General features: G+C 46.2%; 1 protein-coding gene across 5 annotated transcripts in view; it reads left to right on the top strand.

Moving 5' to 3' along the window:
- Positions 1-4,057: 4,057 nt before the first annotated feature.
- The window catches only part of JADE3 (jade family PHD finger 3), a 60,980-nt gene continuing 37,350 nt past the window's right edge, over positions 4,058-27,687 (top strand). Inside the window, exons 1-2 of one of the 5 annotated variants that reach the window (XM_072357167.1) lie at positions 4,058-5,268; positions 20,273-20,325. The gene's annotated coding sequence lies outside the window, so the exon portion shown is untranslated. Of the gene's footprint in view, positions 5,269-5,745; positions 5,924-6,528; positions 6,558-20,272; positions 20,326-27,687 lie in introns of those variants that run through there. The other 4 variants (XM_072357156.1, XM_072357177.1, XM_072357186.1 and 1 more) reach the window with 4 other exon arrangements.

Below are 27,687 nucleotides of genomic sequence, written 5' to 3'. Positions count from 1 at the left end.
AGCCCCCAAATACTAACCAGCAGAAGCTCTGTGTCTGTCTCCAATTGCTTGGAAGCCACCCGCTTTCTTCTGTCGTATCCAGATAGTCATGCATAAAATGCGTGGATTTAGAAGTAATCCACATACCAGGCTGCACTTATATAACTGGGACAAATATTTTCCATTCCAAAAAGGAGCCTGCAACTTTGTATTACAAAATACGTGCTTCAGTCCTTCTGACTAATAGGGGCAAAAATGAGTTTTACTGATTTATGCTTCCGGGGGAGCTCTGTATCTGATTATCTTCTTCTTTCAAATGATGACTTCTAAGCATGTAGGCTTTATTCTTACAGCACTCAGCTTTCGGTGCGTATTTAAATTACTGTTGCCAATAACGCCTTGTAGAATTTGTCAATTTCCCAGTCTTTTATCCCTGAAGATTAAATAAAGCTGGAGTGAACAAAATCCTTTAAGATCTAGAAACAGCCCAGGTGTCTACCTGAGTCGTTCCTGAACTGTAAGACTTCTCCTGTTCAGTTCCTTATCAACTGCTTTGTGATGTTTCTTTTTCCTTCTTTCTCCTCCAAACGAATGAGTAAGCCTTCTGATTCCACAAGGGTGACTGCTGTAACTGTTTGGAGGTCTGCAGGAACAGCTCTTTCAAGGTGTGTTTAAACCTGGTCTGAGCCATCTGAATTCTAGTCCGACAGTATTAAAAGCTATGCATAAAGCTGACTGTAAGTACTGTCCCCAGCAAGCCTGGATTTGAGAAAGATGGTACGTGTAGACTGCAGCGCTTTGTCAAGCTGCATGCTGTAATATGCTGTTTTTGCATCTGTCTATGTAGAAATGCAATCCTGTGGCGGTCCATCCAGTTCCCTGCGAGCCTCAGAATTTACATCGTGAGCTGTAGCAGAGATGTAGCAGTTTGCTGGGGATAACAGTCTCTGAAAAATAACATCTTGCTGCATTGCCAGTCTGGAGTGTTTTCTTAAACCTCTCGTAAGAGCTCTGTCTCTATGGGGTGAACAGCACAGTCATCTATATACAAAGAACCTGGGAAGCATCAAACCTGATAAAACAAGCGCACGTGAGAGGCTGGGATTCTTGGTGTATGAACAGGCCGGACGTGGTTCTCTCTCTGTCCGGCTTTCTAGAAGAATGCTTTTCACTGCTTTCGTTACATCAGGATGCCTGATTGCCAGAAGGCAGTTGCTAGTAACGTCTGTGGTCATGCAGTCTTGCTGATGCATCTGCGATCATTGCTGGTTCTGAGTAAGAGGGGAAAGCAGAGGGGGAAGTGAGAAACTCTGAAGTTTTCTGAGCCCACAAAGAAAGTGCAACTGTACGTTGTTGTTGGTTGGTGTTGTTTTTTTAAGTGCCTCCAGTGTTAATCTTCGGCTACGTACGCTTTGCTGGCTGGAGTATCTGACTACTCTTCTGGAGTGCATTAAGCAATGAGACCAGGATCTGTCAAGTATGAGTATCCTCTTTCCAATTGCACAAGCAATTAGAATGCCGTAACTTTACAGGTGCTGTCAAAGGGCCTAATGAAGTCTTATAAATCCATGTGGATTTTTTTTTCTCCCACCATTCTGGTAAAAATCACTATAGGAATCTTGTCCTTAAAAGCATCTGCTGAAGTTAATAAGTGGAGGAAATGAGGTTAAGAGGCTCTTGAACTGTATTTAAACAAGCGTTTGTCTGATGTTCCCAAACTGCAAACACTGAAAGAAACATGTTTTAACAATTTCTACTAAAATGATGGGGTTAAACTTAGAGCTAACCACCTCCACTATGCTGGGACCTCAAAGGACTTGGTGTCAGGAGGAGAGGTGTGTATTTGTTTTTTCTTCCTACTCCGTTCTCTTATAAGGACAAGGGGGAATGGTTTTAAACTGAGACGGGGAGATATAGGTTAGATATTAGGAGGAAGTTTTTCACTCAGAGGGTGGTGAAACAGGTTGCCCAAGGAGGTTGTGGATGCCCCATCCCTGGCGGCATTCAAGGCCAGGCTGGATGTGGCTCTGGGCAGCCTGGGCTGGTGGTTGGTGACCCTTCACATGGCAGGGGGTTGAAACTACATGATCACTGTGGTCCTTTTCAACCCAGGCCATTCTATTATGATTCTATGATCAGAACCATAATGATTAAATCCCAGTTTGGGGCATCCAGTTTTCCAGCTCTTTTAGGTAAGAGATACAGTGACTTACCTCAATAATACAGCTATCAGATGTCATCTTTGATTCTTTTTTGGTAGGTGGGTACTTGTATGTGTTTAGGATACAGACTCCCAGTACCAATAGATACATTCTGAAAGCTGCTGGCAATTCTTTCCATTCTATGTTACTGTCTGAGAAGGAGGAAGATAAATAGACGCTCTGTGTGCACACGAATCTTTGAACTTGTCAGATCCTGGGAAGCTAAGCTGGCACACATGTTTTGCTCTGAAAAGAGTAGGTGCTTTGTGGTGATGCCAGTACTTCAGTTGTCTGGATGTGCTGACCTTTTTAGGAGGAGAGACCCTTTTCCCCCCATTTCTGACATCTCTTCTTAAAAAACAACACACTTCAGGTGCTTTTGTTCTGTTCTGCAGACTAAATGGCAGGGCTGTGCTGTGACCCGAGGGCATCTTTTGAGAGCTGCCCCAACAGGTGCTAAAGGATCGGCTTCAGCCTTAGAAAAAACAATAGCCTTTTGAAGCTCCCAGTGTTCTTTGCTTCTATTTCTAATACTCGGAAAGGAACACTTTAGTCACAAGAGGATTTTGAGGCAGCTAATGATGCTCAGATGAGACTCTACTTTGCATGTGGTTTTTTCTTCCCCCAGCAGAAGAAAGTTACTCCACGGCAATAATTAGCTCTCTTGTTTGCAGGTGGGTGTTTGTGCTTTGCTACAACACTTCAGCAATTCAGTTCATTGTGGAAAGAAAATAAGGGAGGTAAGCTTCCCCGTCTCTTGCAAGTAGCTGTCAGTGCTCGCTCTCATTTCAAGGGCATGATATCGAGGCTTCAACAACAGCGTCTGATCTGCCAATGAATCAAGTCTTAAGCGGTATCTGCGGGCTTTAAAGAGAGGAGTAATGCCAAGCTTTGGTGCTGGCACGTTTCTTATCAGGGATAACTACAGCTGCTCCCATGGAGGATTACGTGTTCAGGATGGGAATGTTGCATAGACTTGGAGGTAAGGGGGACAAATGAAGGGATATGAACCTTCTTCCTTCCCCGCCCCCCTCCTCCCCCTCTTCCCCAGCTGCTCCTTCGCGGTGCTCTGACCTGTTAGCCGTCTGCTTCACTGCTCTGGCATCTGATCAGAGATAGCAGGTTTCATAGAAAACAGTGCATTTGCCATTGAAATTTGCTGCAGTACTTCTAGGTATTTCAATTATAGATACTTCTTTCATTGCTCCGAGTCCACGTTAAACTCTGAGTGACCCAACCTCTCAGATGTTAAACATTACTTCAGTGTAACTTTCTTAATACACAATACACAATATACTGTGCGTAGGCTTTGTGGAGCTGTGCAGCGATTCGGTTCAACTCGAGCACGGTATAGATGTATACATTATTTCATCCTGACCATACCTCTTATACTTCTAGCTTCCACAGCATTCCTCCCCAGGGAGGACTTTAAGGTGGCGTGCTATATTTTATCAACGTGTTAACATCTGGCTTTGCGAATTCCTCCTATTCTCTAGGTGGGTACGAGCATCTGTAGTTCATCCTTTCTCAGGAAAGAGTGGGAACTGTTGCATGTGTATTTGCAAAGAGCAACAGTGTACAATCTGCTTCCTATTTATTCCTCTTGCTACATTTTCCCATAGAACCGAGTAGCGAATGTCATTCTGTCAAAATTTGTATCAAATGGCAAATACTTGGGTAGAACTTAAGTGCGCAGATGGGGACTTAGTGCAGAACCCAAGGGTGGGTTGGGATGTCTTTGTCTCCTGACCCGTGACCACCCACTATGTGGTTGCCAACCAGCAGAGCAGGCTGCCCAGAGCCACATCCAGCCTGGCCTTGAACGCCCCCAGGGATGGGGCATCCACAACCTCCTTGTGCTTCAGAGCACCCAATACTTTAACCACTGTATGTGCTGCATAAGGGTACACGGATGCAAAAGCAAAAAAGAAAAGTTTTAAAATCCAAATGAATATATTGGTACATAAAAACGGGTTCCTTTCAGTCTGTCTCAACCAGGTTTGAAATTCCCTTTATGACCAGATAATGGTCTTCTCCGTTTATACGCAGACTCGATTTTATCGTTCTGACTTCTTTTCATTCCAGACTTCAAATCTCTTTGTCTCACTGGTGTTGCCTGCCCTACTGCCAAGGTCTCTCAGCTTAATAGAAGCTCCCACAAGTCTATGTGTGGGGAAGGTGTGCCTGGCGTTCTGCTTGACATTGTGGCTTACCGAATCTGCTCTGAGTGTTTTCCTGGCAAGTATGTATCGATGAACAGAAGGCAAACGAGACGATCACTGGTGCGTGAAGGAAGTCACATGTGTCAGCATCACCCTTGCTGTCTAACTGCATTTGTAGAAAGTTATGTTTTGCAGCAGTAGTAAAGACGAGACTTTATTTTTGCAGCAGGTACAATCTCCACAAAGCCAGCAGCAGTGTTCTGCAGTCAGAAACTGACATGGCCTTGGTGGGAGCTGACTTAGAGAAGTACTGGAGAAGTGATCTGCTGAGAGTTAGTCAGTAGGCATGCCGTGCCTACATGCACGTGGGAAGTCCAAGCAAAAAGCAAAGTCTGGGCCTGGGGAAGCTGTTATCGTGTCATAGCATGGCAAAGCCTGCAAGCGGTGTTGGGCTGGCAGGACCACCCTGCGGCCAGAGCTGCTGTGTCTTCTTTGCCGTGAGCTGTCTCATGGCACTGCTTGGCTGCACCTGGCCTAGCACAGCAGCAGCGGCTCAGTGCAGCGCCCTGGATTTGGGATGCCAGCTGTGGTTTCCCTCTCTGCTGAAGCCCGTGCGTGGCCTCCTGTGCAGGCAGTAGCAGCCATCCCGTGCCTGCAGCAGCAGCACGCCTGCAACGCGGGGCCGTGAGGGAGGCGGCGGACAGGCCTGCAGCAGGGGGGTGACGCAAGGGATACGTGGAGCAGGAGCACGGGGGCTGCGCGTGGGCACGAAGCCGAACAACGGAGGAGGTTTGCTGTATATCGGGCTGTTGCTTCCTTCGTTCTGAATGATGCCGCCCATTGTGCCCGTTTCTGTTAAATGCCGTTCCGGCGGGGAGCTCCGCTGCGGGTCGGACGATGAGCGGCCGGCTCGGCGCTGCCCTAAGGTAGGCTTGGGGATTCTGTAGGAGCCTCGTGTAACTCCGGCCAAACGCTCTAAATTTAGCGCTCAGGAGCGGCTGGAAAGCGGCCGTGCCCGGGGCCGGCCCTGCGGCGGGTGAGTCAGCGGCGGGGCGCGGGGGGCCGAGCCGAGGGGCGACCGCGGTTCGTTGCGGCCGAGCGGCCAAACCCCACCCCGCGCGGTGCCGCCCGCGTGGCCGCGCTCCCCTCGCCGCTCCGCCCCGGAGGGGGGCCGCGCCGAGGCGGGGCGGGAGAGCCGCAGCCCGCGGCCGGCAGGAAGGGCCCGGCGCGGGCAAGGGAGGGAAGGGGAAGAGGCGGAGCCTGCCGCCCGGCGGTGTCACCAGTACAATAGGGCTCTTGTGCGGCCGGAGGAGGGGTGGGGGCGGGCGCGGGCCTGGCCGCGGCGCGCCGAGCAGCCGGCACGCAGGGCGGGAGCCGCCGCCGGCCACGGGCCCGGGCGGGGGCGATGCGCGCCGGCGCGGGACGGCAGCAGGAGCAGCCGCAGCGGGAGCGGCAGCGACACCGGCGGCAGCCGCCGCGGCGGGAGCGTCGGCGCCAGCCCTGACGGCCACGGCCGCCCACGCCGGCGAGCTGAGAGGCGGCGGCGCGCCGGGCCGGGCCGTGCCTCGCCGGCGGCGGGAGGTGAGCGCGGTCGGGCGGCCCCGCGGGGAGGCGGGGCGGGGGTCGGGCCGCCGGGGCCGCCGCGCCGGGGCCTGTGCGCGGGGGAGGCGCCGCCGGGCCTGCGGCGGGCGGGAGGCGACGCTTGGCGCCAAGGCCGAAGAGGAGGAGGAGAAAGGAGCGGGCGGCGCGTCCCGCGGCGGTGCGAGCTCGGTACGTGGGGCCGGCGGGGCGGCGCGGTACCCGGCCCGCCGCCTACCATCCCCACGCGTGCCGCCGCGCGCTGCGGGTTCGGCCGCATCCGGGGGGAAAAGTTGCGGCGGCGGCTCCCGCCGGGCGTCCGCTCCGGCCGCCGGCCGCGCTCGGGCCGGGCGTGGCGGGGCGCGGGGGGCCGGGATCGGCGCCCTTTTGTTCGGGGCGGGAGGGGCGGCGGGCGTGCGGGCGTCCTGCCGGTGCCGAGTGGCTCCTGTCGGCACGGCGCGGAACTTGCTAGAACTCAGTTTGACAATAAAGCACTGGCGCAACGCCTCCGCCGGGCGGCCCGAGCGCGACGCTCCAAGGTGAGCGGCGGGCACAGGGAGCGGGCTGCGGCGGGCGGGGCTCCGCGCCTCCGAGCGGACATGGCCCGGCCTCTTCGCTCTGCGAGCTGCGCCCGCAGGTAACGCGGGGGGTGCTGGGTGTGGGCTGTCCTGAAAGGCATCCCTATGGCAGGAACTGGTGCTTTCCCTCTTTTTTGTTGTTTTCTTTTTTTCTTTTTTATTTTTTTTTTCTCCTTTTTTAACCACTTTTAATTACTCCTATTGTTATTATTTGTAAGAGTTGAGGTGTTGTTGACAAACGGCTGTGCGCTTTGGTTAAGATATCGCTACGTTAGTTAGTGCCGTACCTGAAAGCTGTCGTTTTGCGTATAGAAGAGGAGAGGATGCAGGAGGCAGCATCCAATCTGGATTAGAAACCCTCTGATTAAAGTACACCGGTGGCTTGAAAGCTGTTGTGCCTCTCTGTTGACATAAAAGAGCCTTTCCACTACAACTAACAGATGAAGGCAACGGCCTCATCTCGGTGCGTGCAAACGCCGTGTCTGCAGCCAGCTCGTTGCATCCCATTGGTGTTTGTTGCAGGCCGCTCCGCAGAGCATCCCCAGTACTGCACCTGCTGGGCAGTGCGTGTCCCAACCCCGGCTGGAGGTGCTGGGGGGTGGGCTTGGGGAGGGAGGCCGCAGTGAGGCTGTTTGGGGCTGACTTTGCAGCTGCCACAGAGTTCCCTGGTAGGACAGCAGAAGAGCATTCGCTTACCATAAGGAAAAAGCTCAACTTTTTGATCTCTGGCTAAGAAAGCACGTTTCCCATTAAAACCAAGCTGGTGCTTTTAGGATGTGAAGCGTTAGCTGTTTTTTTTTTCTTTAACTGAACTTCTGACCTCTTTCCAAACCAGTCATGACATGCTCTTAATGCTCCTAAGTTGCTTTATTGATGCACACTTACTGCATAGATGTGTATAGCTCGTGTATGTGTGGTCACTGTAAGAGCTGCTGTGTGTGGAGTGCTGTGCAGCATTTACCTAGACAGCCTGCTGGAGCTCACGTGGATTTTTGTCTGTCAGTGACCTGAGCTTTGGTGTGAATATGAATGTGCAAGGCTGTAGTGAGAGCTGCTGCATGGGTAAGGCTTTGTGGTGGGGAGCATGGTCGAATCCTGTACAGGCTACCTCAAGTCAAAGTCGATATCCAAAGGAGGCTCCCCACGGTCTGCTTAGGTGAGTGCTTCAGTCTTCAGAATCCATTTTGAAGGTCGTGCCCTAGAGTGCGGTATGGCATCCATAGGTTTCTGTTAGCTCAGCAGGAGCTGGGGCGTACTGAGAGTAGCAACAGGTGCCCATTTGGGCAGTGCACCTTTTACGATGCATAGGTGAAAATGTGCTTCAAGGTGTGTCTTCTCAAACCCTGAGATGCTGGTAACGCGGGCTTAGGGCTGTTAGTTGAAGAGATTCCATGAGGTGGTGTTACATCCATTTTTCAGGCCAATTCACTAATTAAGAATATTGTATTAACTGCAGTTTGAAGCTTAATACAATGTCAAGCGCAGTTGTCATCTTTTCCTGTGTTTTGTAAGCAAAACCTTATCTTTTTGCCCAGAGGAGTGGTGGTGACATGCTGCTTGGGCTGGTTGCCCTGCATCCAGATCCAGCAAGGCTTACTTTACTCACCATACACCAAAACAGAACTAATCAGAGCTTGCTGCTCCGTTGTGCAGGTTTAAGCTTTCCCAGCTCTCCAGACCACTGCACACCCTTGGCTGGAGCTCCCCCAGACCTGTGGAATGTATGGAGGGGGAAGCAGCTCCTATTCCACTTTGGGGCATCTCTCTTTGTTTTGTGAAGATTTGAAGCACTTGTAACACTCAAGGCTTCGTGTAATTGGAGACATAAATGCGATTTTGAGATGCTTTACTTAAAATAGAAACTAATGAGTTAATAATAGCTCTTACCAGGGCTATTTGTGTCACGAAAGCCAACAGATGCTGGTTGTGTCTTGAGAGGCTGCCGGGTGCATTAAATGCCGTGTTGGGGCTGGGTGCTGGTGGAGGACAGGTCAGGGCAGAGTGGCAGAGTACTGATGTCTGCAGGGCCTGGTGTGGTGTGGGACGGCCTCCTGCCTCACCAGGGTGAATGTTCCTGATATCCAACCTAAAACTTCTCTACAGAAGGGGCTGTTAAGCACTGGAATAAGCTCCCCATGGAGGTGGTTGAGTCACCGTCCCTGGATGTGTTTAAAAGCCCTTTACATGTGGTGTTATGGGATGTGATTTAGCAGAGGGTTGTTAGTTAGGGTAGCATGGTTAGGTTGCAGTTGGACTCGATGATCTTAAAGGTCTTTTCCAACCTGTGCTCTTCTGTGGTTCTATGATTATGGATGGGGCACTGGAACCTTCACTCCTTGAACCGCATTTAACACTCCAGAGCATTTGTGTTCCTTACGCTTGCTGCTGCCTCGCACTGTAGAGTGAAATGCCTTGCTTATTGAACTGCAAGCTGAACGTAACGTATCATGTTGTTAATGCCTCGGTGTGTTTTAATTAGAGCTGGAGGGAGATGTTAAAAAACAGGTTTATACACATGCCTGACTGGTTGCTGAAACAAATAGGCCTGTCACACCATCTGGAGGGAGTCGTGTGTTATTTAGCTGTTCTACTGTCCAGGCCTCTTTCACTTGTTTTGTTTTCTTTCTTTTTCTTTCCCTTTTCTTCTTGCTTTTCCCCTTATTCCTGCAAATTCCCTTATTCTTATTCCTGCAAATGCTGCCCAAAGATGCTGTGTGGAGCTGCTGCACCTGCAGGAAGCTGCTGCTATGCTGAGGCTGCCGTTCCTGTCCCACCTACAGCATGCCCAGGTCAATGGCAGGGATAGTGTGCTGCCCACCAACCCACCAGTGTGTAACCATGCCATAGGGTGGGAGTTCTGGTCGCGGTTAGTTGGCATTATGTCACAGAGTGTGCACTGTGTGGTGCACAAGGCTGGCGGGCAGCTGCCATTTTGTGGTACGGGGCCTGGGGCTGGCACTGGGAGGCCTGCGTGGGGGCCAGCCTGCGAGCCGTGCTGCTTCTGCCCGTGCTTCAACATGTCGTGCTGCGTGAGCAAAGTGCTTCTCCTCGGTGAAGTGCGTGATGCGTCTGCTAGGAGTCTGAGAGGAAAGGTTTGTGTTTGTTTGCTTTTTCGTTAACGTGAAGAAGACGTTGCGTTTAGATTGACACAGCTGTTAGGTTGACAGAGGGATGTGGGTGTTCGCGAGCACTTGAAAATTGTAACTATACACAGAGCTTTCCTTCCTGCTGCTTTGAGCAAGCCAGGTGCTTCTTAAATAATGCTTGCTTTAAGGAGTATTAAAATATTGGAAGAATTATTATTTGCGGTAGATGGATATTTAAATCTTATATCGTGTGCAGTGTAATAAATGGACAGTGTTTGCTTTCTACCTCTGAACAGAAAACGCTGGGTTTTGGGCTGCTGTGTACAAAATGTATAGAAGCGTGTATTCTGACAAGGGAGGAAAGAAATGTCCCTAGTGGGATTACTTGTGGTTTTTAATTCTCTTCATTGTTCTGCTTTTAACTGCCTGCATTTCTTTAATACTCTTTGTGCGCTGATTTACAGGCTTTGGTGTCGGAGCAGCTATAGTGGAGTCACCGCTGAAGTAGTGCCACATTCCAAGCAGGTTTGCGCTGTAGTGGAGAAATGCAGCTAAAATGTGCCTCATGTGTATGGAAGCGCAGGAGCAAGCGGTCAGCACGGTGGTGGGGTGAGATGGACCTCTGCAGAAGGGCATGGGGTGTCCCTCGCTTCTGTTAGCAAGGCAGAGTTAGCTTTCCTGCAGAGGAAAGAGAGCAGCAGAATTGTGCTCCTGTGCCTCCCTTGATGCAAATGGGCTCTTTTTGCTGCAGCTAATGGACTGAAATGAAGTAGTGATAACAGGTGATGATTCGCAGTGAAAGGTAAACCTTGTTAAGCGTTGTTTGATAGGAAGGAGAAGAAATGCTTGTTTGTAGCGCGGAAAATAGGTTTCTGTGTTTTCCAAGGCCGCCGACTGGTGATGTGACAGGGGAAGGATGGCTGGTCATCAGCACTGCTGCGCTGAGATAGCCCTAACCTTGTTTGGGGGAGTTCCAGCAACTCTCCCGCATCGGCTTAATTCAAGAGCGGTTGTGTTCCTTTGAAAGAATCAAATTGACTGTCATTTAAGCAACCGAAAGGCAGATACTTAAACCCGATAATGAAGTTGCAGTCTTCCTTATGTTAACAACATAATCAATTCCAGCGTAGCATGAAATGAGCAATCTTAAGAAGTAAGTGAAGCATTTTGCCAGGCGAATTTGGACTTGCAGTTCTGTAACAGAATGTGCTGAGAGCGAGGGAGGAACTGAAGGGCTGATGTTAATACAAGGTGCTTATTTATGAGCAACAGTGTTGTAATGGCCATTAGCATAGATAGGAAGGAAAATTCGCTCCTGCTTAATGGTATTGATTCTTCGATGGAAATTATTTTTGCACAATGGTTCGTCCCTGTTGCAGAAATGAATTTTCTCTCCTTTATTATATAGAGTGCACGTAGTTTACTTGCAGCAGGAGCTGAAAAAGGTGTAGGCAGTGGCTGGCAAGTTGCGTCCGTGTACGCTGTTGCATTTTTGATGGAGACCTGGCTTGTGCTGATCAGCTGTACGGAGGTGAAGTAACTGGAATAGCTGTTGTCAAACGTGAAGCCTCTGGCCTGAGCTCAACAAAAGACAAATATGTTGAAAATTAGTTTATGTACCAGTACTTAGTGTATTTTCTGTCTTCTTTTGCTTAAAACTGACTACGTATGATTCTTTGCAAGATACAACATCGTGTTTTCATTTTTCATCCTCTACAAATTTCACGAGGCGAGATGTAAGTTATCAGAAAGCTCCCGACAGTCGCCTCGATATCAGTCAAGAGTCTGTGACTCCCATTACAGGGATTAATTTGGCTTAAGTGCCGTCTTGGATCCTTTGTCCTGTGTCTTCTCTTTGCTTGTTCTAGGTTTTCAGAAGCCTCTCAATGTGAGCAGGAGTGTGTGTGTGAGCTCAGGTTGACATCTAATAGGTTATCTTACAGGTGCTCTTTCATTCTGTTTTTAAGATTATTGATGCAAATTTGTTCTGTGTCCCCACTTCTGTGTGCTCAACTTTAGTATTTCAGATAGTCCACTTGAGGTATGAATGGGTTAAGTGTTGAAAAAAGCTCTGAAGTAAATTAAAAAAGGGGGGGGAGGGAGGAGGCCTCAAATGCACAGGGCAGCTCAGATGTGATTTATAGTTCCTGCTTATCTCTTCTAACTGTGTCTTTGATGCCTTTGTACTCCCCTGTTGGCTGCCCCCTCTTGTCTTTTCCTTGACTTCTCTAACTTCTTTCTTGTTGTAGAACACAGGCGTTTCTCGTGAGTGTCTCGCAGTGTTCTCGGGACCCTATAAATCAACTAGGTCACATTACATTTGTCTCCTGTACCAAATTCCAGACACAACAGACTTCCAGATTATTTGTAGTCAGCTTGAAAATATTTCTGGCAACCCTTTGGGGATTTTTTAGGTGTTTTTCTTTTATGGAAAGATCTGCATAGATGTGATAGGTCTGGTAGAAGATGGTGTTTCCCATGATCAGTTTTTACGTGAGGTAATATTCTGCGTAGCTGGCGCGTTTATGAGAGTTCACATGTGCTTATATAAAGTATCGCCCACTGACAAATCAAGTCTTAGCATTTGCAGAAAATAAACCATTTATGTTATAATATCTGACTTTATTTGGTTTTTATTATTATTTATTTTAAGTGAATGCTTGTGTTAATTAGCATTTTGTTCACGTGTTTCACACAAACTTCTCTGCTTATATGCCTGTTCATATGTACTCTTTGCTTGGTTAAGCAGGTTGAATCTGTGTGTTCGATTGAAAATGTACATCGGCTCCATTTACTTTGTGCAGATATTAAGCATGCTTCAAAAGGGGGAAAAAGAAAACATATATAGAAGAGCTGCTGGAATAAAGAGGATAGTGGCAAAGCGCTGACTGAGTTGAGTAGCTTCTGAAATGCTTCCAAAAGTGACTTCAGGTGCACTTGTTCTCACAGCCTTTTCCAGCAATTTTCTATGTTCTGCTTTTGTTCTTTTTTTTGGTCAGAATGCTCTTCTGTTTCCTCCTTGAAATCATTTTAGGGAGTTTATATTAAGTTACTTCCAGGAAAGTAACCAGCTTTTCTAACAATTTGAGGCACTGCTGTAATGCTTTGTAATGATCAAACTGGCCGTGCACGTTTGATTTTGAAGGAATAGTGTTAGTGGCAGCCCTTGTATGAGATCTGAGCCTGCTTTGCTCCCTGACCTGGCATCTGTGGATCTTTTAGAGGTTTTATGCCACATTAGGGTGCTCTAGCACCTCTTCATACTCTTATGGGCATCTGGAGATGTAGTCGGCCAGACTATAGTTGTGTGATGGTAATTCTCAGGGGAGAAGAGTTCAGCTCTTGTGTTTACTTCCTCTGTGGAGCTGTGCAGGACTTGACAGGATTCTAGCAGTAAAAACTGATTTTTGTGCTTCACGTAAACAGGAGTGAAAACTCCCTCTTATTGGGAGTTGTATTCTTTCTGCCTTCAGGTCACTGGTGCGGGGCCTTCTTGAATAGCGGGTTCCTGTGGCCCAGAAGCACTGAGTGCTGTGGCTCTAGCAAAGCCTCTCACCAAACAGCATCAAAAGCCTCACTTCCTCACAGGTGACAGCTTTACAAAATAGGAATCTTGCTTAAAATAGATGAAGAAAATCGTTTTAAAAGATCTCTGTTTTAGACAGTTTTTTCCCTTTTGTCATCCAGCTCTCATGGCAGCAGGTGGTCTGAAGGAATAGTCTGCGTTACACTTGATCTCGAACCCCCCAGTATACCTGAAGATGTTGAGCAGAAACAAACGCAGTATTCTCGGGGGAGTTCTGCTAACAAGTTCACCAGATAAATGTCTTGCTGGTTGCTGGCTTCATTTTGGCGCTGACATTAATGCCTGCTGTCTCCACCGAGGCCACATTTTTCTCTGCTTCTCATTTGTTTTGTCTGACTGAGCGGGAACGGCTTTGGAACAAGATTTGTGAGTTGACGCAGGTTTCTCTCTCATAGCAATTAAAAAATAAACAACCCCCCTGAACTCTTTTCTGATGATTTAAGATCATCTTCGGGGAGGAATTCATTTTTGGTTGCTGCTGTGGAATTTGTAGCCACGAAGGATGAAGTTGATTAAGGCTCATTTGGCGTGCTTTCTGGTCTGCTGCTCCACTAATTGTGCTGTGATTGTGCTCCAGCCCTTGTCTGCGCGATCCCAGTCCAAGGTGTGGGCACTTGATTTAGTTTCATTGCAGGGGGAGGTGGTGGTCTAAGTGTTGGTGTGATGGCTAGAGAGAAGGAACAGAGCTTTCCTTTGAGGTCTCACAGATAACCTATGTCACAAGTTTGATGAGGGGTGTTGGTCTGCAGCCAGGGATCAACCTTGAAAGCTCTGAAGTCTACAGTTTGGTCTTATTGCAATCCTCAGTTTAGATCCACCCCTTGGTCACTTGTATTGCCTGTGTTTGGAGGATCCAAGAAGCGGCAGTGATAGTGCTCTCAGCATTTGTGGCTCTTATGTTTGTTGCAGGGTCATGGGACTTTCTATGGAGTGTATAAGCACCCTGTGGCTCTGCCATCAAAACATGACATCTGTTACCATGTTTCAGACGTTCTCATGCTTGGTGAACCATTTCATTTTCTTATTTTAAGATCTCCACTAAAGATGTCCTTAACTGTGCACTAATAATTTCCATTAAATTATGGAAACTAGCTATGGGAAAGGATGCTTTTAGGTCATCTAGATGATTGCTTCTGCAATGTTTGCTGGAGTTTCCCTTCGGTACTTAAGATGGAATAGTACTGCCATCACCCTGCTTTAGGAAATGCACAAAAAAGCCCATGTATTTAGAACAGGATGTCCAAGTTGAATGAGGTGAGTTGACAACTGTACCCTCAACTTACCAACAAGTGGCTCTGGCTGATAGGAAGATGTACTATTTTCTTTCCTTAAGAACTGGAGTTGGTTCTGTGGCTCCAGATCTTCACAGACTGCTTGTTTTTTCACTTTTCTTTAAAAATTCTTATTTCTTGGCTGACAGCTTCATTCTCTAAGTGTTTTGGTAGTGCCAAACCACATCTTCCACGTGTCTCTACCCCCTCCCAGGCATCCTGGGTTCAGGATATGTGAGTTTCCAATACTTTGATCCTAATTTGCAGGCTTCAACCTCGTGCATGTGTGCGCTTTCTGCATAATTCTGCACTGCTGTGTGAGCTGGAACTGGGAGAACAAGCTTTTTTGAGGGAGAAGAGCATCCTGTACCAGGCTGAAGTGATGCATCTCCTTAGCATTTCATCTGGAAAAAGAGGAGCGTGTGCCTGTGCTGCTGTGTGGTGACTGTCCTTGTATGCAGCTGCGTGCTGCAGCATCCCCCAGAGTATGCAGAGCCCTTTGTGTGGTGGAGGGAGGAGAGGTAGGGTTGCAATAAGCCACTTGAGATTACTTTGCTTTCACCAGGAGATTTTGGTGTGCATGTGTGCTTTGGAGGACTTGATGCACAGGGCTTGCTGTGGATCCACAGCAACATGTGTATGCCATTCTTAGTGCCAACAGGCCAAGCATGCCTCTCCTTTTTGTGCTTGGGTGCAGTTTGTTGCTGCCTCACCCTCGGGCCATTTTGCAGAGCTGGGGATGTTCTTTTGGCAGTGTAGGCACCAGCACTCTTGTCCAACATCCAATCTTTGTTTCAGTGTCAAGAGCTGCAGCCTTCATTCTTCCCCTTGGGGATGCAGACCAATAGCTCTTACTGTCAGAAAGTTTCCTTAATACTAAGCTGAAATTATTCTTTTTCTTTGGATTTTATCCCATTACCTCTGATCTCTCACAGTCCTTTGTTCCAACAGCGTTAGCGTCCTGCCAGCATATCGAGAGTGTAAATGACTTTATGTGCACATTAAGGTGGGTGTATTGGTTGAATCCTTTGTATAGCCTGTGTAGTCTTTTCCTGTGGGGCAGCTGCTTCAGGTCCAGAATCTCTTTATTTTTGTCTGTGTATAGTATATGCTGATTACATTGTGAAACAAATAATTTCAAGCAAGAAGGAAGATGTGAGCATTTCACAGAATGTCTGGCTCTGTAAATGGGCCAAGTAACCGCTCCATTGGATTACCATCCAAGTGCCTGGGGGCCAAGGACTTCAGAGCAATTCATAAAAAAAGGGGTTGATGGTACTGGTTAGTTGTCTTATGAAACCTGTCATTCTAGACATCCTGTTGTATTGTTCATCTGAAGTGGGGTAAGCCGCTATGGGAAATGATTTTCCCAATGAGTTCTAATTGGTTGCTGAGAATCCCAGAGTTGCTGGTTACTATTAACAGGCCGTGTGAAGGTACAGCAAAGCGTTCCCGTGAGGGTGAGAAGAAGTGAAGGTGACAGAGGGTAGCAGGTTTTATTAGATGGTTTTTTGCATCTCTGACCTTCCCTAAGGTGAAATGGACTATCTTATGGTTTCTACAATGAGTTTGTGGATTTATCCCTGCATCTTCATGGCCAGTTTGGAACAGGGATAAAAACTGACAAGCTGCTGAATATTGAGTGTAGACAGCGCTGTTTGATGCTCGGAAAGGAGAAGCAACACATCATAGTTAAAAACAATCAAAAATTCAGTCCAGTTTATTATGAATGCTTACTAAGGATTTCAAAATGCTTGGTGACTTGGTCTACTTTGAGTCCCCTTAGAATGACTGCTGACTGGAAGCATCTCCTCAGTTACGCCAAACCTGTATCCTTTGTATGTCTGGATACTTGTTAATGATTCTTCCCTCGTAGTTATGAGGGGAAAAAGTGCCATTACCTTCCTGCTTCATGTTATTATTTATCTGTAACCTTGAAATCTGCTGGCTTTATTGCCTGTGCTGCCTTGGTAGCATTGAAAGCTTGATCTGCCTTTTGTAAGGCATCTGTGTAATGTTACTGGCAGTCCATGGGGAGCTGACTTACACGTGTTAGATATCTGAAACAGCCTGTGAAAAAATTGGAAATGATTTTCTAATACCTTTCCCAGCTAAGCAGTTGTTACATCCATGGGATTATTTATTGTGGATGAGACACGAAGCATCACAAAGACCAACTTTCTAATATGCGCTTCTGCAAGTTGTGAGGTGGGAATTGCATGTTAGGTGATAGAAGTTATCAGACAAGGCGCTATCAGAAGCAGCTGGGGAGACGTGGATTAGATGAAGTGCTCACAGGAATGTCTGCAGTTGCTTTGAAAACTGAGAGGATGGTTACTAATTAATTTTAAACAAGACATGTGGAGTTAGTGAAGTTTAACCTTGGTCTCTCCAAGGTTCAGTATTAACTAATAACTGACTAATGGTGTGGACCAAGGAATAAGGACTATGCTCATTAAATATCCAGCTAAAGCTGGGGGGAGCTCCACGTCTGCTTGGAAGATACCTTGTGCTTACAGCAATCTGAAGGAAGGAGCCGATGGAGTGAAGTAAAGGCTGAGGGGGACGATGGCTGGTGAAGGTTCCCTGATTTATTTTGGCAGCAGGAGCACGTTGCTGCAAGAAGCAAACACACTCGGGTTTGTACACGGGGTTACTGCCTGGGAGTTGCATAATGGGAAAGAACAATTTTCTGCGTACAGCCGAAATACTTTGCCTGAATTTAGGCGTCACAACCTCCTATTGTTCTTTTGTGGACCAGCCCTCCAGCCCTAGGCAGGGTAGTAGAGAGCAACTAGCAGGATCAGAAATGTAAGAAACGTGGCCTGTGAGCAGAAGTGACTGAAGCAGTTGTATTTGGCCTGGGGAAGGCAGTGGCATAAAAACAAGATGATGAGAGTAGTGTCCGTGATGCTGACGGCATCAAGAAAGAAAGAGCTCTCTGTGTGTCTGATGCCAGTAGAGAACTGGTGAAGGGCTTAAGCCACGTGAAGAAGGATGCCGGCTCTTGTCTAGGAAGCTTCTGCAGTTAAGAGTGGCATGAAGCAGAGGTGTACTGTCAGGAGAGCCCATGAAGCACAGCTGGGATGTGCATTTTGGGCAATGTTATGAGTCTTAGCCCTGTCTCACCGCCCTTCTCCAGCACCTTGTGGATCTCTGTGACTCTCTTTTTTGAGAGTGGCTATCAGTGTGTGGTATGGTTAAGGAAGGAAGCGCAAAGCATTGCTTTCGCCCAGTGGCAGTTCTTGGTTTAGGGGCTTGGCTGTTGGGGAACACTGGCAGGTAGCATTAACTGCAAGCATTGGTTTTGATTCCAATTGGCTTTCTGATGTTAGAAGTTGTATTTTAAGAAATATTTCTTTCTTCTGATCACCCTTGGTGATGCCTATTTTCACAGGCAGTATTAATGGAAAGCTTTGCATTTCCAAGTTCTCTGTGACTATGATGTCTTTAGTTTCTATAAAACCTTTTTATTTTTTCTTTTCTGCAGCACTGTTGCAGTTTCTCTTGCTGCTGCGTTGCTTTTTGTTTACCAGGCCCCGCTGGTACAGTGCATGCTTCTCCCTATTTGTTACCCTTGGCCTCTGTTTGCTCCTGGGGGCTGGCATCTGGCTCTGCTGGGGTTCTAGCAAAGAACCCCTACTCCTTCATTTGTGATGAATCAGCTTTGTGTTTCTTAGTGTGTTAGGACTGACTTAAACCTCCCCCCAATAGCAGAAAAAAACCCATCAACTCAAAGCAAACAAATATACTAGCTGTATCTTCCTTGCTATTTTGTATATACTGTGAAATAAATAACACTGGTACAGCAGGTTGTAGCTGTACAGTGGAATAGTTAACGAACAAGAGAAAGAATTTTAGTTGAACCTTTTGGTATTGTGGACTTCATCTTGGCCTTTAACTGAGCAAACAAATGTGTTTTTAATGAATGATTCAAAAATATATTAGTTTTGTGGTTCAGCTGGGAGGCAAAGGCTGTGGTTTTGTTCGCACTTAAAAGTTGTAAGCTCTGCTGCATTTTAATGATCCCATTTGAGCTGCCGTGACCAGGGCTTTGCTTTTGTTTCTATGGAAAATTTACATTAAGGTCGTTCATCGGGGGACATTAAGGAAGGAAACTCGGTAATGAAACATTTTGTAAGGGAAAAAAACTTGCTTAGTCAGGTTTGTAAAATGAACCTGGATGCTCTGTTCAGCTTCATCTCCCCCCAGCCCCACCACTGTGTGTGCAGTCCACTCAGCTGGAGGATGCGTCAGCACAGCCGTGGGGCTTTGCTGTGGAGCCCTGGCACGTTCTGAGGTGGCTGCCATGTTCCCCCTTTTTGCTCAGCACCATCTGTGGGCTGCAGGCTGGTTTGCCCTTCTGAAGCCAGTGGCTGGGCTCCTGGTTCTCATTCAGCCATGCCAGTCCCTCAGCAATGGCCTGCAGCCTGCCTGAGGTGCAGACCAGCTTGTGTGCTGTGAGGCACCATCCAGGCACCCTACCTCGGCTGCTGCTTCATCTGCTGGTCATGGGTACATAGCCAGGGACTGGCAGGGAGATGGGGAAAGGGCACTGAAATGGTTTAAAAGAAACCCAGCAACACGCAAACACAAAGCCCCAGAACCTTAAATCAAAGAAAATGGTAGTTAAAACTTTAAAATACTGCCAGGTCACAGTAGAGGAGCTATAATATATTGTGTGGGCCTTTCTTTTTACATTTTTTTTCCACCCCCTCCCCAGCTTATAAGGAGCTGCTCTCCTTTGATGGCGCAGATGCAGTTGAGCAATGCCCACTCTCAGTAAGGGGCCGCCTGCTGCTCCTCTGGCTGCTGGGCTCAGGGACTCAGCCCTCTGCTGTGGGACGGTGGCGAAGCAGCAGCGTGGTGCTGACACATGGGCTGAGAGCTGGCTTATTTCAGTGAGAGAGTGCCATTCCCCCCACCCTTGTTCTTTTTCTTCTGGCAGTATGTGTGCCTAGATATCAGATCTTTGCCTTTTACTTCGTTTCTGCTCTCTAATGCTGCGTTTCCCAGCTCTTAGCGGCTGACACCCCCAGGAGCGTTGTCACAAATCTACTGGGTGTAACAATTGTAATGCTTTTGTCATGTCCCTTACAATAGGACTCAAATGTACATGTGCATAACCCCTCAAGAGGGGATTGCGGGTAGAAAAATGCCTCCTCTTCCCATGCTTCGTATTGCTCAAAGCGAGTTAGTCAATTAAAAAGAGCAAGTAAGCAGAGCCCCTGCCAGGGAAGCTGAGCTGTCCATGATCATCACAGAGGAGCCTGAGGAATGTGGGGAGGAATTCAGGCCAGAGCAAAACAACCCTTTCTCTCTAGAGCTATTTTTTAATTTGCCTTTGTGTGAATTTATAAGCGTGCTCCCTTTATCCAAGACCCTCTGGAGTAAAACAAGCATCTGTGTGTCGGAGGAGATCAGCCCTTTAGACCTGCTGAATAAGCTGGCAGTTACCTAAATGTTGTTTCATATTCCCGAAACAGGATATTCTAGGTTAAGTTTCATTTTATTGCTGTCGGTAAAGATGGTTCTTATCCATACGACTGGCAAAGTTGACTTTAAGATTATTCTTATGAATACATTTATTGTTGTAGTAGCTCGTGTTGTCATATTGCAGTATGTGTTGCGCCTACAGTTGGTGCGTTTTGTTTTTTCCATAAACGGTGTGAGAATTAAGGAACTGAAGTTTTATGAGTGTAATTTTCTTTGGGAAACGGCAATAAAAATATGACATACCCTTCACTTACTTGCCAAAAGTGGAACTGTAGCTCAAACGTGAAATGCCTGGTGTCACTCCTCCCTAAATAGCACTCCTTTCATTTTTTTAGGAGCTTGTGATGTCATCAGATGAAGCGAAAACAACTACCTCATGACCTGGCATGTAAGTGAAGGAGGAATTCATATTTGTTTAAAGAAAACAATGTGCCTGTCGGTGTTTACAATGCGTACATTGAGCCTGTATACCTTCGGCATCCGGATACCACCTTTTAAATGAAAACCTTGTGGATTTTAAAGGAATATAAAGTCTTTTGAAGGAGAGGAACTCACAGAAGAAGCTGTTAACGATGAGATTCCAGCGTGCAGAAGTCCTTGTAATAATTTCAGTTGAGATCTGTAGTGATGTACCCTGTAAGAACTGGAAGTTAGTGGGCATAGAGTGGATAGTTCCATATCATTATGTTATTTACGTGTGCTGATTCAGCTTCTTTTTTCTGCATGTACAATTTGATAGTTGTGATGAATGCATACCGTACGCTGTGATGCTCTTCCTAAAATCAAGAAGTCCAGCTGTGTAGAGGTTTAGGTTATCTTTTTTTACATGTTTGGTTACTCCACAGTAAATTTACCAGAGTTTTGTGACATTTCTATTTTTCCTCCCCTCACTCTTAAGGAAAAATGTTCTATCCTCTGCACGGGCATTTATAGAGATGATTATTTTTTTTGCCTGCCACTCTCTGCTTTCCTTTTATGTGGTTGAAAGGATTAAAGTGCAGTCACTGCTTTGAGGGCTGATGGTAGCAGCGGGCTGGGTATTCCTAATTAGTGCCAACACCTGTACCTCATTATGAAGCCTTGCGTTCAAGCTGTCCACTGAACCGAGGTAGCTGGTCTCTGTTGCACGTCTCTAATGTGATTATAAGCCCCTCTCCTGATGCAAGTTTTAATACTTATTCTACTTTTGGACTGATGTGGAAAGTGGAGCTAAGCTGAGCCACATGGCTGGCTACCAAACATCATAGGGAGGGGCAAAGAGAGTGGATGCAGTGATCTCGGTTTCAAGACTTTCAGTTCAAAGCTTGCTTCTGCTTTGGCATTTTTGAAAAATGGAAGAACAAAAAACATATATGTACTTTTTCTAGTTCTCAGTGTCAGAATTTAGAGATCAAATCTGCAGGCTCCAGGTGGGCTCTGAGTGCAGCTGCGGTTGTGCATAACCCACTGACTTTCTGTAAGTGGATTTTTGGCCTTGACTGTTCCCATTTCATTCCCTTTGTTTACAAGGAGTTGGGACCTACCAGTTCTTTCACAAAGAAAACAGTCTTTTCCTTTCCTCCTACCTGATTCTGTACTGTGAGCAGGGCAAAAACGTAATGTGTTTTACCCTTGCAGCTGGAAAACACAATGTTGGATGGGTTTAACTGGTGAAATTAGTGTCTCAGATAAGATGGATCTCTTTTATCCTTGGGCTTTGCAAACATTTAAACTTAACTGCTTTTTTAAAAACTATGTTAAGTAGTTTTTTAGGAGGTTAACTACAGAATTCAAATATACAACATGAATTCTGGCTGTGGGCTTTGTTTCTCCTCTCTGTGTGAGGAGAGAAACAGAACAGCCTCAGACGTGTGCCTTGGAAAGATCTGAGACGATAAACCTGTAAGAATTCACAGGAAAACACTGTGCTAGTCATCCAGATTTGGAATAACTGAAGGAAATGGAAGTGCGGTGGCTTCTTAAACTTCAGATGTAGGACCCTTAGAAAAGGGATCACATCTCAGCAGAGTAAAATGTTTGGCTGGGGAAAAAAAGAAGAGAATTTGATAAACTTTTATGTGTTTTTCTGCATTGTTTATCTGCTAACGTACCTGTCACTTACAGGAATGCCTTCTTAATCTGCCTCTGGAATGCTATAATTCAAGTAATTCCTGCTCTGCAAAAGTTCTATCTGTCATCCTGTTCTACCTTCGGAACTGCGAAACTTGAAAAGGTCTTGAGAAATTTTCACAGCCTGTTTTTGATTTGTTTGTTTTCGTGTTAATGTCCTTCAGCTTAAAGTCGATTGAGCCATTTTTAACTCCTCACAGAAAGTTCTCTTTGGTTTGCTCTTATCTTTGTTCAAACTCCACTGAGACACCTGGAAAAGGGAGTGAAGACTTCTTTTGCAACAATGTGTGTTTGGTAGATATTCCTATGAGATACTGACATGGCTGTAGGAGTTAGGAATAGATATAAATAGGTTCCTCCCTGCTACGTTGTGGCGGATACTAAAAATGACAAGAGATGCCAGAGTAACAGATTCCAAAGCAACTGTTTTCTTAGAACAGTTCATTAATAGCTATGCAGAAGTCATGGAGGTTTTATTCGTGAATTTTACAGTTCTTAATAGTGATTACAAAAGGGAGCACCTGCATCTCCATTGACAGTAGCATAAGGCAGAGACAGCTTTCCTTTGCGTGCTTTTGGAATAGTGTATGTAGTTGGTACGTTTACACATGCACGTATATATATATGTGCATATATATATATATACGTATATATGCATATGCACACATATGTTTTGAGTTGTTTCAGGATGCTGTTTGCTTCTCTTTACATTCACAGAATCACCAAGGTTGGAAAAAACCTCCAAGATCATGTAGTCCTACCACCCATCTGCCACCAGTATTTCCCCATTAACCCACATCCCTTAGTACAACATCTGAGTGGTTCTTTAACACCTCCAGGGACAATGACTCCACCGCCTCTCTGGGCAGCCCATTCCAGCACCTGGCCACTCTTTGGGAGTAGAACTTTTTCCTGATATCTCTCCTGAATCTTCTGACACAGCTTGAGGCCATTCCTTCTCATCCTGTTACTAGTTATATGGGAGAAGAGTCTGACCTCCAGCTTACCATAACCTCCTTTCAGGGTATAGAGACCTATAAGGTCTCCCCTGTGCCTCTCCTCCCCTATTCTAGACTGAACAATCTCAGTTCCCTCAGCCACTTCTCATAAGACTTGTGCTCCAGACCCCTCACAGCTTCACTGCCTTTCTCTGAACATGCTCCAGGGCCTTGATGTCTTTCTGGTAGTGGGAGGACCAAAACTGTATGCCGCTCTTTAGGTGCAGCCTCACCAAAGCTGAGTACAGGGGGATGATCACCTCCCTGCTCCTGCTGGCAGCACTGTTTCTGATACAAGCAAGCATGTCATTGGCCTTCTTGGCCACCTGGGCACACTGCTGGCTCATGTTCAGCTGAGCGCCAGCCAATACCCTCAGGTCTATTTCTTCCTCAAAATCTTCCATTTTTTGTGATAAATATGCTAATTTCATTATTTACCATGGTGTAGATCACATATCTGATCTGTAGTTCATGGAGATCAGGTTGGGAACTGATGTGTTTTAAAAAGAAAATCCATTGCATGGATGTGAATTTTACAGTGCAATTCTGGTTTCGTACAAACTCAGTTAATTAGACCAATCGCTATATATGATAATGGTCAGCAGTGGACACCTAGGAAAAGAAACTATTGTAGTACTAGTGTATACTCTGTTTCTTGTCGATTTTTGACTTTGGAATGGTGTGAACGGCAAATTGATGTGACACATTTTGTTTAATTGCCCTCATCCTCTGTTTGCCAAAGTCTCTTCAATCTGTTTGCTTTTCAACCCCTACAACATCCCATAGGACTGACATTCTCTGAGCAATTTTGTGTGAAGGTGTTTTGGATTGTTTGGGTTTTTTTTGCTTTTAATGACTTCAATTTTGCCCCGTAACTTTGTGTGTCACTGATCTTCTGGGCCATGAGAAGCAGCAAGTAGTCTGCTTTTCTTTACTGCTTGTGGCAGATTTTTCCTGTTCTGCATCCTCTTTTCTCAGCTAGTTAGTCTCACTCTGTTTCATCTCTTATCCTCAAGCTATGGCACGCTCCCTGTACAGCTGGATCTGGAGCTTCAAGTTCTGCAGATACTTTTTCTTCAGTGGTACCGGAGAGGGAGAAAATACTCACTGTTCTTGGCAAAAAAGGAGTGACTTGTTAGTGTTGCTTATCAATAAATGTTTTTCAGTATAGCTCAGTGAGTACAGTAGTTGAAACCAACCAGACTCGTATTGGTGTTCTTCGCTGTTATGAGGCCTTGCAGGAAGGATGTATCACTGCAGTTCTGTGGGGTGTTCTCATAAAACATTTGATGCTACAACTGATTTGGGAATGTACAAGGACCTCGTTTTTAGAGTTGTACAATTAACGTGCTTATTTTCATCTACCTAAGACCTTTAACTGGCATCCTTTAAGTGCTGTGGCTTGGCTGTGTACGTATTGACTTGGTGATTGAGCAGGCAGCTGCCTTCTGCTTTCCTTGCAGAGTACAGCCAAAGGACCAGCCTGGACCTTTGCTTCTCCTGCAGCACAACTGCAGTGTGAGGAAAATCAGTGAGGGAAAATGTATTGATGTAAGATGAAGATAAGGCTGTGGCAGTTGATGCCTTTTTTTTGCCTCTTTCTATATTAGTCATGTCAGTTGTTCTCAGGTTACCCAGCTTCCCGAGTTGGAAGATGGTGATGTGGGGAGTGTGATGAAGCCCCTGTAATCCAATGGGAAACTCTGAGTGACCTTCTACATCTTTTAAATGTCTGTAAGTCTGTGGTGCCAGTCTTGATTCACCCCAAGGGCATTGAAGAAGCTGGAGGCAATACTCACAAGCCATATTTTAATATCTTACTGGCAGTCCTGGCTAACTAAGGAGGTCCTGGTTGACAGAAGGTTAGCAAGTGTAACTCCTATCTACTAGAAGGGTGGTAGGAAGGAGGATCCAGGGAATTACAGGCCTGCCAGTTTGACCTCAATACCAGGGAAGGACATGGAGCAGATCATCTTGAGCACATTGCATGGCCCTTAGAGACAGTCAAGTGATCAGAAGTAGTCAGTATGGGTTTTTGAAGGGCAGGTCCTACCTGACTAACCTGATTTCCTTCTATGACAAGATGACCCACTTAAAAGATGAGGGAAAGGCTGTGAATTGTTTACTCGAATTTTATTAAAGCAAATGAAGTAAATGTTTTGACAAAATATTATGCAGTGTTCTCCTGGAGAAACTGGCGATTCTAGGCCTTCAATAGGTGTATGGTTTGCTGGGTGAAAAACTGGCAGGATTGCTGTGTTCAGAGAGTCGTGGTGAATGGAGTTCAATACAGTTGGTGGCTCAGTCACCAGTAGCATTCCCCAGGGCTCAAGTACTTAGGCCAGTTTTGTTTTTAATGTTTTTGTCTGCAACGTGGATGAGAGGACTGAGCGCACCCTCACTGAGTTGCAGATGACAGCAAGTTGGGTGTATTGATCTCCTTGGAGGTAGGAAGGATCTGCAGAGGGATTTGTGGGCCCAGTCTAGTCACGTGGCATTCAGCAAGACTCAGTAACGTGCAGCAATATAGAATGGGGGAAGAGTGCCTTGAAAGCTGCCTGACAAAAAAAACACCTGAGAGTACTTGTATACCACAGCTGGCTGAACGCTGGCCAGCAGTGTGGCCAAGAAGGCTAATGGTGTCTGGGCTTGCATGAGAACCAGCGTGGTCAGAAGGAAGAGGGAAACAATGTTCAGGTCTGGGCCCCTCACTGCAAGAAGGATGCTGAGTAGCTGGAATGCATTCAGAGAAGCTGGAGAAGGGACTAGAAAGGGACCTATTTGGAACAGCTGAGGGAATTAGAGTAGAGAGGAACCTCTACTGGAGTTGAGAGTCTGGAGAAAAGGAGGCTGAGGGGAGACCTCTGTTATCTACAACTGCCTGAAAGGAGGCTATACTGAGATGGAATTAGTCTCTTTTCTCAGGTGACAGGTGATGGGACATGAAGAAACAGTCTCAATTTGCAACAGGGCAGGTTTAGATTGAATATCAAGAAGAATTTCTTCATAGGACGGGTGATTAAGCATTGGCACCTAGCTGACTGGGGAGCTGGTGGAGTCCCCACCTGTGGAGGTATTTAAGAGATGTGTGGATGTGGACATGGTTTAGTGGTGGGTCTTGGCAGGTTGAGTTGGTAGTTGGACTTTAGTGATCCTGAAGTTTTTTCCAGCCACTGTGATTTCATTCTTCTAAGGCCTGGGTGCAGGTTCAGTTGTGCCGTCTTTCTGTTGCAGAGCTCTGGTACCTTCTGCTACTGCATCCTTTCCTCATCTGTCCAGCTGCATCAAGTAAGGGTTTGCAAAGAAGGAGACTTTTGTACAGGTATATTGAAGAACAGAACAAAACCCTCACCATTAAGCTGGAGTTGTGCTTTTAAAACATTAGCTGCAGATTTTGTGATGGATTGTTGTGTCTTAAGATCACCTGTGCTGTAGGGAGTGAATCTGCAGTGGCAGATCTCAATTCTAATTTTGTTCATTCAATTTTACAGCTGTGTTTTTTAGCTGCAGCCTCTCATTTATTTATTTTTCTCCACGTTTCTCCTCAGAGGTCTTATTCCTGATCTTGTCAGCAGCTGCTGCATGTTGAGGGCTCTTAACTGAATAAAGATTAAGTGAAACACCTTCCTGCTTCCATGCCTTCTATTCTTTTCTGTTCATCCCAGTACAAGAGTGGAGAGTAGATGGTGGCACTTCCTTTGGAGTCAGATTCAGCATCTCACAACCCTGCAGCTTTGGCAGGTCAGCTGCAACAATTCTTTAATCCTTCTGGTGTAGAAAGGACACTGCCTCCTATTCAAGTGCTGCTGTCATGAAAATGTGCTTTTGGCTCAACTTGGCCATTGGATGATAAACTGAACCATATGTGATTGGTTTGACCCAAATCCTTACTGCCTTCTCCAGCAAGATGTAGCACTGTAGAAACATCGAGCAGTTGCATTCATCCCTTTCACGGCAGTGTCAGCCCCAGTGGGCCCCTGTTGGTCACAGTAACTTTTTCAGGGTGTCACTGTCCACCTGAGTTGGGTGAATTACAGAAGCCTAGAATGCTATTCATGTTTTTATAAATCTGCTTAAAGCTGCCTAAAGCATCTTGGGCTTTTTTTCTGTCTTACGGATTGTAGCACATAACATTAAATTAGCTGTCTGGGCATTACAAGTAATCTGAGTTTAGCAGTTATTAAGACAAGTTTTGTGTAGCCTTTAAAACATTCTTAAAACCAAAACAACGCTTTCACTCCGTTTAGTAAATCTTTGTTTATGTTTTCATGTTTTGACACAGAGGATTAATAGCTGCATAGAAATGTCATGGCAGTAAATAATAGAAAATATAGTAGGATTTCAGTATTCAACTCAAGATTTGGAGTGTTTCAAGTGCTTTGAGTTCTGGCTGTGATAGCATGTTCCCTTTAATTGTTTGTATCCAGCCATCCCCTTGCTGTTTTTTTTACTAGGAAAACTTATTCATCCAGATTGTTCTTTTTAAACTTGTTAATGAAAACCGCTTCTTGTCAGATGAGGAAAGAAATGCACAAATTAATGTTTCCTAATAGGAAAATATTTGTGTTCTTGCTTTCTCTTTCTCTCATTCTTTGAATAGAATATAAAGACACAACTCGATGTTTTTCTGCCACTCTGTAAGC

This window comes from Excalfactoria chinensis, chromosome 1 (assembly GCF_039878825.1).
Source record: "Excalfactoria chinensis isolate bCotChi1 chromosome 1, bCotChi1.hap2, whole genome shotgun sequence".
Taxonomy (NCBI): domain Eukaryota; kingdom Metazoa; phylum Chordata; class Aves; order Galliformes; family Phasianidae; genus Excalfactoria; species Excalfactoria chinensis.
This window is presented reverse-complemented; position numbering and strand designations above follow the sequence as displayed.